Below are 14368 nucleotides of genomic sequence, written 5' to 3'. Positions count from 1 at the left end.
TATTTTCACATACAACAATACAATTTACAATAATAGTTATTACAAATATTACAAACTTATAAACAATACTGAGCCTTATATTCGGTCTAGAACTGAATATTTTATGGATGATCTTGGTCCAAGACGAGTAAATGAAATCTGATTTGATAATGTGACATCTCGCTTAAGCTAGTGCTTTTTCCTAGCTGGCCTCACTTCGGTTACAAACTGACTTTTTCCGGAGAAGATATTTAATGTCCTCGTAGAAATAATAACGTCCGAAGTAATTCACTGAAGTTGAACGGTTGTAATGTTCGAAATATATAAACGTTTCTGGTCAAATTCTGTAGTTTTCCAAATAATAAGCATTAATCTCAATTATAGCTTCCAAGGTTTATAGTGTACGGACTATAGCTAGCCAACAATAACAACTGTCTCTCAGCTAGCTGCTTTCATACGAATCATGCAAGATTCACGAACTTTCAACAATGTTCGAAAACACGCTAGCTTTTTTGTAAAACAAATATTCTCGATTTTTACTCTCAAAATTCATCTACAAATTTAGAAAACAACAATATACGTCACATGCATAAAAAATATTGAAACAAACGTAGGCACTAAAATAAATGTGCAGCAGTAAATCTGTTACAAATTCAATTTATAGAAAAAGACTATGAGAAAAATTGTTTGAGGTGTTGGTTTTTGTTAAAAGTCGTTCATTAAAGCATTAAATATAATGTTATGGATGTAAAAAGACTATACAGGTCTTAGAAGTGGTTAGAGCACGTGAGAGCATGTTCTGCCTTCAAATGTTAGTTGATGGAGCCACAGAAGTACAAAGAAAAATGCGTGCTTGATAGGTTTTTAAATAGGCTTCTGACAGGGGTAATTACGAAACGTTAGCAGAAATTCTTTAGGAAATAGAAATAGATCAAGCCAGTTGTCAGAATTCTAAAGAACGTATACTGTAGTCAGGAAGCAGAAGTTCAAATTGACGGAAAACTAAACAGTTGGCTAGCTGTTGAAAGAGGCACGCAACAATAATGTAGATTGTCATATGATTTCCTAACTTTATTGGTAAGTTCTGATGAGGACAAAAAAACAAAAACAACCCAACTAAATTAGTATAGTTGTTACTAATAGCAAATATACGCTAACCAGAAAAAGTGGGGGTGGTGTGTCTCTTCTGCATTACGTGTAAGGCACCTATGCGTTGTCAGCAATATTATGTAACTTGTTGCAAAACAAATTGTTTGTTTGTTTGAATTTCACGCAAAGATGCATGGGCTGCCTGCGCTATCCGTCGGTAATTTAGCAGAGAATAGCTCAAGAGAAGGCAGATAATCATTATCATCCACCACCAACTCTTGAGCTACTCTTTTACCAACGAATAGTGGAATTAATGTTTTTAAAGCTAAAAGGATGAACATGTTTAGCGGTGTGAAGATTCGAACATGCGACCCTCAGATTGCGAGTCGAGGGCCCTACCTACCTGTGGCTGATGAAAGAGGCAATTATTGGTACAGAAGGAGATTAAGGTTACAGGACATCTAATAACAATTATGGTGACCATATATCACTTATGGGTGAACCTGAGGAACAGATGTTAGAGCTTCTTCACAGGCTTGTTGATAAAAGGGAAAGATTATGGACTCAGATTAAATGCCAACAAGATTAAGACAATAGTGAAGTTCACGATCTGAGGATCTACCAGAATATTTATTAAAGTAAAATATAACGAGCTGGTAAAAATAGAGAAGTTTTCTTGTTTTGGAGCGAATACCACTAATGTTACCAAGTTTGGAAAAGTAAATAACACGAAGGATGGGAATGTCCAAAGCAACATTCTCTCTATTTCAAGAAGAAAATATTAGTAACTGTTAGTCAGTCCTACTCAACGGGGTGGAAACAAGTAACCTGTCTGCTGAATTAAAACGACAGTTGGAAGTATTTCAATAGTGGTGTTATAAACGAATAGTGAAGATTAACTACATAAAAAAACAGAAGAAGAAATATTGGAACTTGCAACAACAACTGCTGGATATATGTAGGATACTGAAAATGTACTATCCTGGGCGTACAAAAATGCTCAATTTTGAGTATATAACTCGATCTAAGGAAGCTGGTAAGAGTAGGTACAAAACGTGGCTCGACGACACCAGAAGATAGTTTGGAGATGACAAGACTTTTATTAGAAACGTTGGTGCAGACAACGAGAGGTACAGAACAAAGGGAACCGTAGTCGTCGACTTCCAGAATTTGGGAAGCCAATATGACTGAGTAAAAATATTCTGACTGTCGGTTTGATACCAAGAGTAAAACATTTTCAGATATTTAGAAAACCATTTCAGATATATTGTAAAGTAACTTTATATGTTGGTAATAAAATACATTGTGGTTTAAACATCACTTCAAGGTATCTGAAAAAATCTAACACAGTGCAATGTTACTGTCGAATAATGACTCAGGCTACAGAAGACGATATCATATAGTTTTGGTCTATCAAAACTGGTTTAAAGGACGTTTTCACCCCAACAATATGCTCCTAAACCCTTCACCCGCAAGGAGTAAGGTTTCCTAGGTGATTGGCTAAATGTCTCGACCACAGGATAAAGTTATCAATAACATTTGAATCTACATAACCGATAACACTCATCCTGTAAACACTGCGAATGAACCGAGTTAGAAGTTGAACACACAGGAAACGTCTCGTGATTTCTGAAACAAGTTTTATGAATGCTCTCCACAACACGGATGTTGTACATGAAAACTACTAGTAGCTGCAGGTCAAGATAGTGCTGTACCATGCTGTTCCTGGGCGTAACAATAAAACAATTTGTTAAATGCTATGAAAATGTTACTGGTATAAACTAACACAATATGCTGACACGTTAGCTTATCGTTTCAGCGTATATTTAGATTCTTTTCAGGCATAGTTTAGTTTAGAATGCATACATATACTACCTTACGCAACATATTATTGATATTAACAGAATTGGACCCTTGAAAAAACATTGTTAGTAATCTGTCTTTAACGTTTCTAATTATAAAGAGCCTGGTTAAAAAATCTATTAATTTAAAAGAAGCGCATTTTCACGACTTTACCCGATGAAAATTTTCTTTTTGAAAAGCTACTTTAATTAAGCAGTTAAGAATAATTGAGCATTAAAATGGAAGTATAACTGACAAGCTCGACTTAAGATGTTAATAAGTTTGGAGGTTGCCCTTTTACCTCCACTTCACGTACGAAGATTAATTGTTAAGAACATATATGAAATAAGTGCGTTTAAGTATAGCCACAAAAAGTGTCAAACACTACAGAGTTACATACAAGTCCAACTTGTATAAAAATAAATAAACATCATTAAACTAAACTTTAAACAATAAAAAACAGCATGTTATTAGAGTGATAAAAATTGCACTATTGATCAGTCAATGGAAAACTAATTCATAAGCGTATGTATACATCTCGGGTGATTGTGTTCTAAAAAGAAAGGAGAAACATTAAGAGTAGGTGAACAGGCATGTACAATGAAATTCTTTGCTGTAGAGTTTACGGTTATGCATCGGCTATCAGATTTCAAACTTATTTCGATCCATCTTCTGTATAATCTTATTTCCTGACCTTCATTCCAATTCGATGTCGAATCCATGTTTAATGCACAATGTTCGTCTTCGATCAAAAAACATTTTATTAGTATCATTCCAAATTCCAAATATGTTAGTCTTACCCATTTTCAAATGGACAAAAAGAGATTAAACAAGAAAGAATGATAGATGTTTTGATATTTGCCATTAATTCCAAATGTTGATGGTGGTATTACCTTCTGTCCATTGAGCTGCAGTTTGATTGATAATAAACGATCTGAGAAACAAAAAACAACAGTTTGGGGACGAGGTTCTACGAAGCGTTAAGAACAAAAACGAAAATGTTGTTGAGTATACGTTTTGACCTGCGTTTGGTTGTGCTTCAATGATTATCTGGTTTGAGCTAGAAATATGGAATCAATGAACATTTGTTGCATTATACTTCAGCATTGTATTATAATTACAAAGAAAAAATTAAATGGTTGGACGTAACTAGTTTTTTTAGAGGTCTAAACTACGATTTTAAAAGTATTTTCACATATATGTTTTACTAGAACCCTGTGCATCAAATAACAGATGTTTTGACGCTTAACAGAATAGCTTCCATGGTTTCTGTTGAAAATACGAAATAATTCAAGAAGCACTGTTCTATTTTCTTCAGTGGGCAGGGATAAGTTCAAAGAGTTGCGACGCAACAATGCGGAGTTTGATACTATGTTACTTTAAAATTTCGCGCAATGGTACAAGAGGGCTATCTACACTAGTCGCACTTAATTTAGCAGTGTAAGACTAGAGGGAAGCTAGTCATCACCACCCACCGCCAACTCTTGAACTACTCTTTTACCAACGAATAGTGGGATTGACCATAACATTATAACGCCCCACGGCTGAACGGGCAAGCATGTTTGGTGTGAGGGGGATTAGAACCTGCGACCCTTATATTACGAGCCGAGTGCCTTAACCACCTGGCCGTGCCGTGCCATTATTAAATAAAACAACATTATTAATGCATTTTGAAACTGTATACAATCTGATTTTTAAATATTTATTTTGTGCCATTAAAAAGTGTTAGTATTATTTCTCTTATTCATCTGTGCGAAAGCTTACACAGATGTCGTCCTTATCTCAATATACAATTTATTTTATTCGGTTGCGTGAACATTCGTGTCTGGTCGCATCATGAGAAAGATCTTCTTTTTTTCGAACGATGCTCTTCTTAATTATCCGTATATTTTTTTGTTTTAAAAATTTATGTCGCTGAATAACCGTCGGTTCGTCACAACAGCATTTGTTGTTTTTTTTAGCTCTCACAAGAAATTATACCGTGTGATGTCTAGGTAAACACAAAGAGTTAAAGTAGATTAACCGTAATTAATTCGGTTGGAAAACTATCTTCACTTTACCCATAGGAATGAAGATCCTTGAGTTGACAGGAATAGCTCCTTGACCCTGTTGCTTCTGATGTAATATATACAACTACGTTCTTCAAGATTAACAACACAACCAGTGCAGTTGAACGCTTGAGCACTCACTTATGACTACATTTTATAATGGACCAGCTGGAAAAGGGTACTTTTCTACAAACAATACGAGCACTACTGTTGATAGTCCTAGGTTATTGCATCGCTGCACCCAACTCAGTGATAACTTTATGCGCTACAAATGATCGTAAGACCAAAATTTTAAGTGCGAAAAAAAAAAGGAAACCTGTTGTCGGTTTTTTGTGCAAAGGAATACAGCAACAAATAAATAAATGAAACGACAAAACAGTGTTATAACACTTAAGATATATTGTACATTGAGATCATACTAATAATCATATTCTAACAAAAAGGTATTATTCACTAAAATAAAACGCTAAGCATACTTGTTTTTAATAATGTCCTTTTCTGTGTTTATTCTTTTAACAAAACGTAACTTATCACTACTTACGAAAACCAATTATTATTATACGTTTTAACCTTGACTGAAAAGCATACTTTATTCATTTTTTTTATAAATTGTAATTAAGAAGGAATGGAATACCCTTCACACTGCATTGCACTATACTAAACACTACTTCAAGACGACCACCGTGATTGAAGTCTGACTAAATAGAAACTTTAAAGTTGTTTAAATATTTACACCAAAAATTGTTTAGAAAATGTTAATGGCATGATTAGTTTTCTTCACATCATTTACTTGTTTGGTTTGTTTTGAATTTCACGCAAAGCAACACGAGGGCTATCTGCGCTAGCCGTCCCTAATTTAGCAGTGTAACACTAGACGGAAAGCAGCTAGTCGTCATCACCCACCGCCAACTCTTGGGCTACTCTTTTACCAATGAATAGTGGGATTGACCGTCACATTATAACGTACCCACGGCTGAAAGGGCGAGCATGTTTGGTACGACGGGGATGCGAACCTGCGACCCTCAGATTATGAGTCAAACGCCTTAAGCCACCTGGCCATGCCGAGCCACATCATTTGACTGGTATCTAGTTTAGACAGTGTTTTTTTGTTTTTATTTTTTGTGAATTCTTTACAGTTTGAGTTAACAGTTTCAACACTGTTTCAGTAGGATAAATGGGAGAAGGGAAGAAAAGGAATGGTGAGACCGTACTGATGGTCCACGGGTAGGTGCCCTCGGAATTTTTTTCTTAATTTTTACCGAGAAAACGAGGTATATTTTGATGATATTTGAGATTGTTTTTAGATATTTCAAACATGTTTTATACGTGCATGGGTGGAATCTAGAGGTTCCATTGCCTTCCTCAGCTTACGCGTACGGGGATCGAGTGCAAACTATGAGGTTTTTATAGAAACGAGGAATGAACTTATTCATAGTTACTTGTGATTATATTAAATCATAGTTTTTCTGACATTGCCTAGATATGTCTTCAAAAAACAACAACACTTCTGTTGTGTAGTACAACAAGCTTCCACGTCCAGCGGGCTGTCATTCTACAAGTTCGGAAATTACCTGCCAGTCCTTACACTTTGACTAACATACAAGTCGATGCAGTAACATTTGCCGCCGTACACCGAAAACCACTAAAACACATCCAAATATTATATCCAAATCAGAATGTCTAAGTACACTTACAATAACTAATCATCACAACAGAATATCAAAACACATAAGTCAACCTATTCCTGCAGGGTTCGGCATGGCCAGGTGGTTTAAGGCGCTTGACTCGTAATCCAAGGGTCACAGGTTCAAATCCCCGTCGCACGAAACATGCTCGCCCTTTCAGCCATGGGGGCATTATAATGTGACGGTCAATCCAATTATTTGTTGGTAAAAGAGTTGCCCAAAAGTTGGCGGTGGTTGGTGATGACTAGCTGTCTTCTCTCTAGTCTTACACTGCTAAATTAGGGACGGCTAGCGCAGATAGCTCTCGTGTAGCTTTGCGCGAAATTCAAAAACAAACAAACAATTTTTGCAATTTAGTCCTAAATACAGGGTACTTTAACTGTATTGTATGTAATTAACGCTTTCTATACGTCGAAGTGCCTTAGGTGATACGCTTTATATTTTTAAGAAATAAGCTACTTTCTCTCTTTGAACACATGCATGCATAAAAATGTACGCATGCACAACGAATGCCTGTTGGTATATGTTTATTTCACTTAGATCGTTGCATGATGACGTGTAAAAGCAGCAAAACATGATGATTAACTGGAAAATAAATGTTTTAAAATATCATGCGTTTTATTTGTTGTTGTTGATATACGATTCGAATCTATGTAAAATAAACAGTACACTAAAAATAACCTCCCTTCTGACGTCATAATGTAATGACTAATAATTTGAAAATGTAAATAACCTAAATCATGATTAAAAAATGGAGAAAAACTGACGATTTTACATCCGTCAGAATTGCATTGTGAATGAAATGATTTATATATTTTTGAGGCAATAGCTTTTGAAGCATCAAATATGGTTTTACTACACGCTTGTGGTCTGAAGTTATTTTAACGCCGTCCAACTGGCATTCCTCTTCTCTTACAGACTCTTAAGGCTAACGGAAGCTTACGTAGGCTCTAGACTCGGCTATTTAAGGAAGCCAAACTCTTTATAACCTTTTCTCAAGGCAACAGTGCTGAGTTTTTTGCTGACGACATGTTGGTTGATAGCTTTAACTTATCATGGCGCACAGCGATTTGTTATATACACATCCGTCGTGACAAATTATCAAAAGGAAGATATTGTTATTAACCATTATCTTACTGAAGTAATGCAACGGTCATTACGAACCGAGCCTAAAAAATGAAGGAAAGTTTTGAGGTAACATTAACCCTATCTATCCATCTTTAACCGACCAAAATAGCTTAGAGCACGTTATCATAAAAACTGTAGGTTTAGTAGACAAATATGATTCAATCAAAATATTTTATGACGACTTTTATCCACATCGAGGAGTGCATCCATTTCTTTATAAATTGATACTCACACCTATGTAAAAATAAATGAGGAAGGATTTATACGTACATCCATACTTCAATACCTTTAAAACTCGTACCTGTTAAAACAGCATCATAAACTTTGTGTGCTTACGCACAATATGACAATGACAACATGCTCCCTTCATAACATAGACTCATAATCTATATATCAAAAACAACAACAATAAAACTGGATGGCTTTGGAACAACAACACGTTGTCTCTCAGGCTCAGCAAGCCTTATTTCCTAACGCTAGCAGTAGGAACTGTTGACTGTCAAAACAGCAAATCTAATAAATATCTCACTTATACTAGTTCAATACTTTGTTTTAAATGTAGAGGGTCAATCAGGTGATATAAACCTCAGAGAGTGTAGATTATATTAATTCACCAAATGAGTGTCACGTCACCTAGCAAAGTCTTTTTAACACTGAACACATGACGTCATCAACATGGCCAAGTAATTACCAAAGCACGTTCATAACGAAGATGGCTCAACGTCATTTAAGCACTGTGTTTTCAGTAGTAAAGGTTTTATTATTTTTCCTTCATTACGATAGTTTTATCAGTGCAATATAGCTAGAAGCTGCTTTGAACGAACGATAATAATGTATTTTTTTAAAAACTGAAATTTAATTATGAATATTGGACAAGATACAAGTCAAGAGAGCACGATTTATGAAATAAAAATATGGAGTAAACGTCAAAACTAGGCTTCTGGATGTTGGATCACAAGTACAGAAATAAAAATGTATTTATTAATTAAATGTAATAATGCACCTACCCTTATGCATGGTTTATCATAACTGCATAACTTTGCTATGATTGAAACACAGGATAAGTTACATTTGTATTTGTTTTAGCATAAAATTACATCATGAGCTACCTGCGCTGAGTCCGCCGCAGGGATCGAATTTTGTGTTCAAGCGTGTTAATCTCTCGAATCTTACCACTGAGGTGTCGGCGGAACAATTACTAGTATCATTTATGTATGCATGGTGTGTCCTTGTACGATTAATAAAGAGCAATTCCTGTATAAATCATTTGTTTGCCCACGTACGATTATTAGTGTTATTCGCACACACCGTGAGTTTCCTTGTACCATTGTTAATGTCATTTGTGTATTTATCGTCTGTGTTTTCGTATTATTAACACTGTTTTTTGTGTATACATTGCATATGTCTGCCCTTGTACGAATAGTAGTATTATATGTCAATATTTCATGTAATAAGGAAACGTTTAAGAACCACTCCAACAGTCTACTGCATTAATGGCATGGTTTGTGGCTTAAATAAGACGGAATCTTCAGTAGCTGTGGCACTTGAATTTTTTTTAGGCAGGATCAAAGCAAGTGAGATCTTTTTCCTTTGCATTAGTTGTAATTCTGTGTGTCAGCAATACAGATCGTGAGGCGAGCGTCGTGTACCCTATTCAATTTTAATTACTCATCAGAACCTCTACCAGCCTACCCTTAAATTGAAATTATTTTATGCAGGATTACAGTAAATTAATCATGAGACTCTGGACTTGGTCAGATACAACAATCGAAAGGGTTTGACCTCTTGGACCAGAAACTGTACTTATATCTGAAATCAGTCAAGACGGATCTGTGAGCTAAAATTTTGTACTTGAAAAAATCAAACACCTCAGAGATGTTATGCCTCGGCTAAAAACAAAAGCCAAGTTGTATGGTTATAATATGTTAAGCGTTTTTAGTTTTATTTTACATTATTATTGATTCCATTTTGAAGAGTTTGAATACTACCTGACAACATTTAAAATTGGTGTACTGGAACGACAGTATCTTTAGTTAGTCATAATAACCAGTTTTTGTCATCTTGATTTTCCCTTTATTTTGATACATATTACGCCGAATACTGTGCAATGTTTCTTCTGTGTCTTTTCTCATAGCAAAGCCACATTGGGCTATCTCCTGAGTCTACCAAAGGGAATGGAACCCGTGATTTTAGCGTTGTAATCCAAAGGCTTACCGCTGTACCAGCAAGGACATGTTTCTTCTATTTTATTTTTATGATAAAATATTAAATTGAAATTTGTAATTTTTAATACTTTTATTGTTTGTCCACATCCAGTCCTCTTAATATTGTATGTTCATGCCCAGTTTGTAACAGTACAGATAAAAAAAAATTAACTGGAGTATGTACAAAGAAACTTCGAATTCTTCCCCTAAACAATGGGAAAAATCTAATACTAGCTTTTCCTCCAATCTAAATATAAAAGTTTTATCTCTATGGCATAATTACCGAATAAAAACCAACACACCAAACAGAGAATTTTTCTATTTTTGTTTTAATAAGCAAATGGTTTCTAGATAGTTTGATGTATAAAACAGAAAAGTTATTATCTTATTATTTTACAGAGTCGAACCAGGAGAAATAGTTTCGTTTTATCATGATAATTTCCAAGGAGATGTAATATTTTAAAAGAGGACGCAAATAATACGGCTCACCAAATCTTATCTAGAAATAGAAACAGTACAGTTATAGTAATGTTATTTAATGTCTGCATATTTGATATATAATTATACTTTCGTAATTTGTCTGACTGAAGTATTTTAGCATTCCCTATTTGCACCCAAAAACTGTTACATCTTGAAATTGTCACGGTTTTAACAGTATTTATTGTAAATTTTAGTCAATTGTTTCTAATGTACTAAACGAAGAATGTTTGTTTTTCCTTCATGATATTTCCAATAATCTGATATTACTGTTTACTGCAATGATACACCAGTCAATTTTGACCATTCGTTAATTATGAGAATTAAAATCATATGTTCAGTACAAACTGCATGTTTATTGAGAATGTCCTTAGGCTTCTAACCTAACGGATGTTTGAAAAACGTAAAAGAGTTTGGCACTGGAAGTGTCCTCGTTCTCTGGGTCATGTTCTACAAATTGATCAAACAAGAGATTATTCGTGTTGCTAGATAGTGGTTAACAACTACGCAGACGTAAGTGATTCAGGCAGGCTTCTTTTATTTTCGTTAATAGGCTTCTAAAAGCTCTTTATTTTGTATTTAGTTTCAACGAAAATTAATTGCCAAATAAAATAAAACATTTGTAATATTTATCACTTTAATATAACGAACAAATTATAAATGAAACAGCTGTACGAGCTAAAAATATAACATGTTATATCGAAGTTTCTTAAATCTTACATTTTGCAAAAACTACTTTTCATTCGATTATTTAAAAATAAATAAGCTGATTTTGTTTGTTTCAAACGTTGAATTTTAGAAAAGCTCCACACAATTTGGACTAAACGGATAAGCCTTTTACTCTTTAACTATTTTTTTTATGATTTTTAATTGATACTTTGCCAACAGTTTTTCTCAGTTATTCGAAAGTACTAGTTTGTATCGGAATAAAATATTAACTCATATTGTCTCTCAAATGGAGATGAAAGAGGGCGCTATTTCTGTTGTTTCGAGCAAAAGTCAATATTATCCACGAAAGGATCCACAAAATAAAAAAAAAAAGTCTGAAAACTTTGCCTCTGAAGCATAATTGAGTATATTCGTTAAAACAGTTTAATTCTGCGTGCTATATCACAAGTAATTAATCTTCCGTGAAAATATCAAGATATTAAACCAAAAACAATACAAGTAATTAAAAGTGCCAATACCGCCGTATAGAATATTATAATAATGTTTATTACTTTCATTGACATTGTATCTTCGCCATGTTTTAACATAATTTAAGTATCACAAATATTTCGACTCAACTTAAAGTGGTAGTCTTCATTAGAGTTTGTAAGCTTACGCTTATGTAATATGTGCATATGTGCATACGGATATATCTGTATACATATATCTTACCTGGGATAATACTAGTTAACTGAAAAACCGTATTTTTCTCAACAACTGTATCTAATTAAACTTTTTATGCGTCTAAATTCTACGCTAGTAGAAAAACCATAAAAATATAACAAGGAAATCTACTCTGTAGAAGAACATAAGTATTTGCAAATAAAAAAAAAAACGATCTACGATAATAATTACTGCTTCCAGCTCATCTTATTTAAAAATACGCACACATCACTCAATATTCGTAATTATTTCCTATGACAAAAACACCTTATACTTGTAGCCCTAGTTATTGAAAGAATAACCTTTAAACTATATTAAACCTTCTTAAAGTCTAACACAAGACGTACCTTGTAAGAATACTTTACTGGACTCTAGGGATGACCTCAAGGTCGTTGAAGCTGTAAGTTCATTGAGTACAGCGATACTTTGTCAAAAAACCGAAACACTGTTTGGTTTTGGAAATTCTATAGCTATGCATTTAGTTGATTACAAATTCCAGTAACAGTGATGAAAAATCCAAATATTGAATTGATTCTTCTCTTTGCAAAGCAAGTATAGGACTTTTGCGCAGCAGACCTTCTGACTGCAAGTGCCTATCCAACGCAAAATTACCAGTGCAGACGATAGATTTGGGTTACACTAGCCTGGCGCGTGCGCCGGATAAATCAACAGCAGGACGCTCGTGCGCGAGAATGGTTCGTTTGTGCAGCCTTCTTACTCGAGAACCAAATGTGCCTTGGGGGCGCTTTTTCTCTGTGTGTGACTTCCGCAGAAATTACTTCTCTGGGTAATCCTTATTTTTACACGTTTTCAGAAAGAATCAACAATTCTGAAGTTAATAAACATGAACTATCGGCGTAAATATTGAACTAAATGAACGTAAAATGAAGAAATCAAACCTTTTAATGGAGAAGAAGCCAGTTCAATTTTGTATTCTTAAATTTATATATAAATACCTACACAGACTCTTCATACTAACTCACAAGAAATTTCTCGTGTCTTGTTACTACAAAACAACGTATAAAACAGTAAAATAAATGAAAACAAATTATTTACAGAATTAATAAGGTAGTGGATAGTTTAGTTTTAAAACAAATTAAAATAATTTTATCAAAATTATTATCTGTCTGTGAAAAATGACTTGAAACTAATACGTTATTCTTTTTTTCTCTCTCTCTCTCTGTGGAAATCTGATTTTATCGATGGCACGTTGAGAGAGACCTTGCTTTTGCAGCTCGACAATTCTGCCACGTTCAAACTCTGTCAACGTTTTAGCCTTTGCCATGTTTTTACCCAATGTAACACAGGAGATGTCAGTGGGAGATGTTGACTACGCTAATGCTTAAACACAAATGACTAAATTTCGTTACGTGTTTACCGATTAACGCTTCATTTCAGTATGGTCTCAAACTTTTGATCAGCTAGTATTTAGGCTAATTTCATAGTGTTCATATTTTCCCCATTAAATGCTAAAACGTTTTTTTTTTATTTTTCTTCTCTTATTTTCATCTTTCGAAGTTCTACTCAAATAAGTGGTTTGAGTCTAACAAGGCTAGTTTGTTTGTTTGTTTTTGAAATTCGCACAAATCTACTCGAGGGCTAGCTGTGCTAGTCGTCCCTAATTTAGCAGTGTAAGACGAGAGAGAAGGCAGCTAGTCACCACTACCCACCGCCAACTTTTGGGCTACTCTTTTACCAACGAATAGTGGGATTGACCGTCACATTATAACGCCCCCACGGCTGAAAGGGCGAGCATGTTTGGCGCGACGGGGATGCGAACCCGCGACCCTCAGATTACGAGTCGCACGCCTTAACACGCTTGGCCATGCCAGGTCTCTAACAACGCAAAATGCATTTTGTTTCTTCATGTTCATTGGCCTTAAGATTTTGGCCAGCAGTGTAAAACGGTATGTCATCATAAGCAATGCATTATTATACATTTCATATATCACATAAACATTTGTATTAAATAATGACGTCATACAAAATTACAGGCGTATTGTGTGTAACAAACTTCAGGTTTGTCTCAACAGTATACCAAAGATCCTAAAAAGACTAGCTTTTTTTCAAAACGTCTTTTAAACAGTTCCAAATTTACTTCGCACGTAACAACCTATAATTAATAATATTGACTACATTTGTATTTTTGTTATTATTTCTTCGTGGACTGTTTTTGTTTTTATAGTTTGTGATCATAATTTACCGTTCCATTTTTTTAAAGTAATTTTCATTATCATATAGTAGCATGTTACCACTTATGAATATAATTTATTTTAATAATTCGACCTCAAAACAAACATATTGTGTGAAGTGCCAGTTAAATCCTGCCGTCCTTCTGGCTAGCCTAGCATGACTAGGTGGTTAAGACATTCGATTCGAACGTAGTCTGAGGGTTGCGGGTTCAAAACTCGTCACACCAAACATGTTCGCCCTTTCAGCCGTAAAACTTTATAATGTTAAGGTCAATCCCACTATTTGTTGGTAAAAATTATACCAAGATTTGGCGGTGGGTGGTAATGACTAACTGCCTTTCTTCTAGTCTTAC

General features: G+C 34.6%; 1 protein-coding gene across 1 annotated transcript in view; it reads right to left on the bottom strand.

The window, feature by feature from the left end:
* The window catches only part of LOC143226342 (uncharacterized), a 158635-nt gene extending 146109 nt beyond the window's left edge, over nucleotides 1-12526 (bottom strand). The window contains exon 1 of the mRNA XM_076457187.1: nucleotides 12171-12526. The gene's annotated coding sequence lies outside the window, so the exon portion shown is untranslated. The remainder of the gene's footprint in view (nucleotides 1-12170) is intronic.
* Between the last annotated feature and the right edge of the window lie 1842 nt (nucleotides 12527-14368).

Source organism: Tachypleus tridentatus, chromosome 9 (genome assembly GCF_004210375.1).
Source record: "Tachypleus tridentatus isolate NWPU-2018 chromosome 9, ASM421037v1, whole genome shotgun sequence".
NCBI lineage: Eukaryota > Metazoa > Arthropoda > Merostomata > Xiphosura > Limulidae > Tachypleus > Tachypleus tridentatus.
This window is presented reverse-complemented; position numbering and strand designations above follow the sequence as displayed.